General features: G+C 44.0%; 1 protein-coding gene across 2 annotated transcripts in view; it reads left to right on the top strand.

Moving 5' to 3' along the window:
• MDGA2 (MAM domain containing glycosylphosphatidylinositol anchor 2) overlaps positions 1 to 6,907 on the top strand; it is a 427,922-nt gene that overhangs the window by 191,907 nt on the left and 229,108 nt on the right. The gene's annotated exons all lie outside the window — the stretch shown is intronic.

Below are 6,907 nucleotides of genomic sequence, written 5' to 3'. Positions count from 1 at the left end.
TCCCCAGAATAGACCTAGAGTATAGGCGGTTTGTGCGCCACTATAAGGTGTCCCCGTGAGGCACTATATTCTCCGCTAGAAAAAAAATGTGGGAAAAATGGGTTGAAATGAAAACTATCCATTGCTCACCTCACCTATCCCTGAGGGTGCTCTGGTCCCACTGCTTTCTTTTCTCTGGCCCCTGCTTGACACCCAGGAAGTAGCTGGAAGCGCCCTTTCAGCCAAGCACTGCCTGGGGTGGGTCACTGCTGTGGCCAGTGATTGGCTGAGTAGGCATTTCCAGCCATTTCCTGTGTGACAAGCCGTGACCAGGAAGTAGAAAGGAAACAGGGCATCATCTGAAGGCCAATCGTTGGATTGGTAAGGTAAACAATGACTATTTTTTTTATTTTTAACCCATTCTGGCTTTTTTTTTAAAATACCCCAAGACAATACCTCCACGATATGACATCATGTATTAGAGCGCACCCAATGGGGATATGACGTTGCTTTAGGGCTTTAGGGCACATTCATACTTTGGGATTTTTTGTTCTGCAGCCAGTCCACCTTCTGTGAAAATCAAACTGCACCTCTTCTGTCCAGTCTGAACAAGCCGCCTTATGTTTTCTCTCGTCCCCAGTTGAAATGAACTGCCTTTAGCTAACCGGCCAATTTCCTATTACAGAGCTGCATTTTTTTTTATTTTAAAAGGGTTGTTCAGAGTTAGAAAAACATGACTACTTTCTTCCAAAAACACCTGTCTAGTGTGGTATTCCATCTCAGTCCTATTCGCTTCAGTGGATCAGACCTGCAATACCAGACACAAACCATGGGCAGCTGTGGCGCTGTTTCTGATATTTTTCTAATCCTGATAACTCCTATAATACAGATCCCCATTGGAGCCTTGACTGTCTAAAGCTACTTTCACATCCGTGTTTTCCTTTCCGGTTTTGAGATCCGACAGAGGATCTCAAAACCGGAGGAAAACGCTTCAATCGGGACAAAACTCAACAAACCGAAACAGAGTGCGTCAGAATGCATTCCGTTCTGGTTTGTCGCGTTCGCATGCCGGACACAAAACCGCTGCAAGCAGCGTTTTTGTGTGCAGCATGGGAATCTGAACATGCGGGATTCAGCACCGAAAACCATGTAAGTCAATGGTACCGGATCAATTTTTTTTCGGACACTGGGCCCATTGACTTACAGTGGCTTTAGTGGCGGATCCGGCATGTTCAGTCACGGATGCAGCCGGTTGTATTATTCAGATGGATACGTTTTGCTCTGGTTTTGAGATCCCATGCCGGATCTCAAAACCGGACAGCAAAAACGCAGATGTGAAAGTAGTCTTATATGAGCTTCGCCTGTTGATAAAGTTGATGATCACAGAGTTGCTCAACACCGTTCCCTCTGTAGATATTTTTTTCCGTGTAACTTGTTGAACTTGTGAAGCCTTCATTTTTGTATCCCAACCTCCATCTTGATTAATGGGAGAGTATTAATTACCCTAAGCAGGGTTACACTGACCCAGCAGAGTACCAGAGGATTCAGATACTGGCATAATAATGGGACCCAAGAGTACAGCAGAGAACAGCCCAATCTGGAACTGGAGCCAATCACTTGTCACCAGGGACTTACGGGATAATTCTCAAATAACCTTAGACCTAATTGACGATATATCTCCTCTGTTTACAATGATAACAACTGTTACAATGTAATTCTAAGTGGACGAGCACTTGTTCTGTGTAGATGGAGGATGGACTCTCAGAGTCATCTCTTCTGGGGGACCAAAGGAACCCAGTTAGATACTGATGCTTGGTCTTAAATAAACATCCGAACACACCGTGTACCTTACTAAAATGGCAACAAAAGCAATATTATTTGTTCTCAAAAGTAAACTTTTGTTACAAAATTTCAACTGCATCCAAAACAAAGTGTTTACAATCTGGAACGGTGGTTTGAGTCCACTAAGCTGCGCTATGACACCTGTTGGGCATGAAATGTGTGGTGCGCACCGGAGAACAAGCATTGTAATGAAGGCGAATAATTTTTTCTTGTCGACTGTTGAAGTCTGTACGATATTTCAGGATCCTGCCGAGTTTTACACAACAAAACACTTGAGAGAAAGAGCCGCAGGCTTCTGACTGAACAGTGGGATCCTTACTTCAGCTTAAAATGATATAAAAAGTAAAGGTTCTGTTTTTTTTCAAGATTTTGGGTAAAAAAATATTGTTTTTGCTATTTAAAATGTAAAATCGCTAAAAATCGGTAAAGGGTTGGTAAATATTTTTGTGATTATCGGGTATAAGTGATAAATGTTGGACAAATGGGGGATCCATAGGCCGGGACCTTCCTCAATCAATGGAATGAAGGGACCCTAATTCACCTTTCGGCCAAGCCAGCAGATGCATGGAGTGATGGCTAGGAACGCCCAATGCCCTTCCATCCATCTATATGGGACAACAGAGAGAATCTTCCCAGGGAACGCCCACTGAGCTCTGAACTTGAAGCTCCACAAGCAAAAGTATGTTAACCCCTTAGTGACCAACCAAAAGCCTTTTTTGCGGCAGTCACTAACGGACCTTAGGCTAGGCCACTGCCTGTCTACGATGGCCTAGTCTATGCATTGCATGGGTCTCCAAAGCAGCAGAGAGTGAGGACTCGGCTGTCTCGCGAGAACCAGGATCCTGCTGTAATGGCCGGGACTGAGACAAGCGGGGGATCTGAGCCATGTAACCCTTTAGATGCCACAGTCAATAGTGACCTCTGCATCTAAGTGATTTAAAGGACGCTCCCTCTGTCTCCTTTGGGCACCACGTGAATGAGATCACAGGATGCCAATGTCTTGGCATGGCGGCCTTGGGCCTAATGAGGATATCGGGTTGCACCTCTCTGTCTCAGCCTGCTGGTGACTGTCAGTACAACACATTGCATTACATAAGCAGTACAGGATATCATAAAAGCAACCAGAAGATTGCCTGTTAAAATACCCTTTGGGGACGAGTAAACGGTTGAAAAAAAAAGTTTTATTGAATAAAGAGATTTAAAGTAAAATAAATACATTTTTTCCATTTAAAAAAGCTTTTCAATGGAAAACATTGCAAAAATAAAATCTGCTCCACATATTTGGTATCACCGCATCTGTAATGACCCGCACTACACAATTACTATTTATCCCAAACGTTGTAAAAACAAAACAAAAAAAAGATACCAATGAAAACTACAAGTTATCCTGGAAAGATGAAGCCCTCGCACAGCTCGGTAGAATGAAAAATAAAAAGTTACATAACCGAAGAGCAAGCACTGTAAGAAAAACTGTTTTTCTTGTGTCCAGTTATCTTCTTCCATTCTAGATCTTATGCAGTGATCTGGATTTGGAAGTGAAGAATATAGTCCAGACGGATAGTAGGTCAGACCTACAGAGGAGTCCAGCATCAAGCATTAGTTTTGAACCACCTCAAGCCTTACAGGGGTTGTCCAAAGTTACAATAAAGTCAGATTTATTTACCAATGCTTTGCAGAAAAAGCGCCACCTCAGGCTGTGCCTGGTACTGCAGCTCATTCCTGTTCAAGGAAATACCAGCTGCTGTACCAGAGACAGCCATGGACAAGAGTGGCGCTGTTACTGAAGAAAAAAACAAAAAAAACACACACACACCGTATTTTCTAATCCTGGATGTCCCCCCTTAATTCCTGTTACTCCTGATGAATTGATGTTAAAAACAATAAAAGCAGAGCGATTATATTTCCTAACAATAGAATCCTCAGTCTGCTCGGAGAGAACAAGCACGTTATCAGCCAGTAAATGCCTCGAAAGTGTCGTCCTTGAATATTGAATCATTTCACACGATGCAAATGGCCACTATGTGCGGCAGTGTTCTGCGGGATACGTCATCTCGGCATTTGTTCCGTCTCGTTTTCATGCGTCATGCGGCACAACAATGGTATCGACATCTGCACCTTTCCGGAACAGCTGTGCTACAGCCGAGCAAATCAATGCAAAGCAATGAGATCTGAAGGAATGTTAGATTTATTACTCATGTTTAATTAAAGCTGATAGCGTTAACCCTTTAATGACACGGAAGAAACAATCAAACCTCGAATGTTACAATGTAACCGTTTCAGATAATAAAGTCAGTATATGTGGCGCATTGTAACAATGGCTGAGGACCTATCCGCAGAGACATAATACAGCGCCTATAGGTCCATGTACTGCAGGGGAAAACTCCCCCAAAAACATTTTTCTCACGCGCGTGCAAAATGCATTAAAACGCTTTGCACTCGCGTGGAAAAATTGTGCAATTTCCCACAACGCACCCGCATCAAAAGATGCCTTAGATTTCCTGCCGATCCAGCGCCGTTGCTCTGGTGGTCTTTGTTGCCTTGCTGTTCATGCATGTGACCAATGCAGCCAATCACTGCGCTCATCGCCTTTGTGCCATGCAGTGCTAGCAGCACTGAGACCTGGGATTGGCTGCAGAGGTCACCTGCATGTACGACATGTCAATGCTGCAGGGAAGTAAGACCGTCAGAGACCACCAGATCGGTGGTGCTGGAGCAGAGTTGCTTTTCAGGGATTTTTTCAAAATCTCAGATAAAAGGATTTTTGAGTGAGACAAAAATTGGTGTCAGAATGGCCCTAAAACCATAAAATAACTGATAGTTACCTCCAGGGATCCCACGACGATGCTGCTCGGGTCCCTTCCGCTTTCTATTTCTGTCACGATCCCTCCCGTGACAGAGGTTAGAAGATCTGAGAGTCTTGCATCACGTGAGGTTATCTGACAGTCTCTCGGTTTCACTTTGCAGTGTTGTTGTTGGTATGATGACCACACCTCTTGTTTCAGGTGCAGCTTGTGGTCATTACTATTCTTCTATTTAGTCTGGACTCACTTCCTACCATGCTGTTGATATTCTCTGCCTGGAGTTGGAAGTCTCCCCTTTGTATTTTGTTGTCCATTTTGCTCTATGTTTCCTAGGCCTCAGGGAGACGCTGGTTTGTTCATCTGGGAAGGAATCAGTGGTCTCAGACCCTGTCACTATGCCTAGGGATTTTCAGGGTATCTAGGGCCTAGGTATCTGATGTATGAATATTCCCACCTTCAGGGTCTATTCATACTGACAGAAGTCAGGGCTAGGTTTAGGGTTTCCTAGGTGGTGACCTTTTTTGTTTCCCTAGCCACGAGGCCTAGATTCGGGTCATTTCCCTTCTGTGGTCATTCTGGCGTTCCTCCCCTCCCCATACATTGTGCCAATTTCCTGCTCTCATCTCGAAACTCAAGAAAAATACTGAAAAATGCCCTCCCAGCCAATCACTGGCCAGAGCGGCGACCTAGCTCAGGGTGGGATAAGTGGGCTTTTTCTGTGGTTTAAGATGGAAGCTGCTGTAGTCAGCAGCAAGGACCCAAGGCAGCATTAAAATGGCAAGACCAGTGGTGCAAGATCAGTGGAGGCAGGGCTCCTGGTTCATGGGGGCCCTTGGGTGATAAAGTCTCAGTGGACCCCCTTGGCATTTTGCACGATGCATGCAACAATGAAACTTCATTGCCAAATGCAATAGACAGAGCATGTCCGCCAGTACAAAAAATACCCCTATAATGTGCCAGTTTCAGATTTGGCACATGACTTACAGGGACAGAGACTAACAAATCCCATTGACTACAATGAGATCCATTAGGTTTTCATTTAGGAGAACTTTTTTTAGCTGAGAAATGCATGCAGGTCTTATATCTCCACTAGGCCATGAACGTAATGAACGTAGTCTCCAATGCAGATTTGAACGTAGCCTAAGCAGTCAGTCTCATCAGACAGTCCAAAGTAGTCTGAGACAATGAAGGAAACACATGTCTAATGTAAAAGATGACCGAGGAGCCAACCCTGGATTAGGTGACAGCCAGGGCCACGTTAGAGAAGAACTTTACTGGAAAGCAGGCCAGAAGAGAAAGAAAAAGAGAGGGGCAGAGTAGAAGTTCTGTAGAGGTGAACTTCATTGCAAGAAGCTTATAGACTCTACAGCCGTATTGTCCATTTGTGTTAAGACTTCCAACCTATACTTACCCAGCAGGTTGATCACCTGTGTAGATGAATCAACATCCTAAATAGTGTTGATCACAAATTTTTATCGCAAATATTGGCACTTCGAGAATTCGCGAATATCTAGAATATAGTGCTATATCCTCGTAATCGCGGATATTCTAGATTTTATTTTCATCAGTACCCATGATCCTTCACTGCTTCTTGCTTGTGGGCCAATGAGATGGCTGCAATATCTTTGACTTTAGGAGTAGTGTTGATCGCAAACTTTCAGATCGCAAATTTTTATCATGAGTTTTCCGATTGCTGATTTTTGCAACCAAGAAAATAATGACTAGAGATCACAAATTCTCGAAGTCGTGAATATATGACAAATAATCACCCAAATATTCGCAAAATATTGCGAATTCGAATATTGTCTCTGCCGCTCATCACTGATCCTAAAGAGAAAACTGTGGAAGCATAAAATAAGGTGCAGAGCATAGTCTGACATTTAGGGTCCGCCCTGTGATTGCCTTGCCTAAAGAAAATTGTGTACCCCGTACCTGGATGCTTAAGGACAGAGAGGTGCAATGTAAGGAAGATTGTTCTAAACAGACACTTTGTGTCACCTGGAAGACTGCGCAAAGAGCATTTTGTGTACCAACTGCCAGTCCATGCACGCTAAGAACTGCCCTGACGTGTTAACATTTGAATTATTCTGTAAAGAACTGTTTTGCTGCACAACTGCCTCATCATTGCTTCCTGCACTGCTACACTGCACCAACATCTGCAACTGCACCAAGGAACCCTGCCTTGCACTTCAAACCCTTCAACATGAAGGGAACCAACATCAGACAGGAGAACCCCAGAACCAGAGTGTGCTTCGAAGGAAAGAAAGATGCTCCCTTTCCATCAC

Source organism: Bufo bufo, chromosome 11, assembly GCF_905171765.1.
Source record: "Bufo bufo chromosome 11, aBufBuf1.1, whole genome shotgun sequence".
Classification (NCBI taxonomy): Eukaryota; Metazoa; Chordata; class Amphibia; order Anura; family Bufonidae; genus Bufo; species Bufo bufo.
This window is presented reverse-complemented; position numbering and strand designations above follow the sequence as displayed.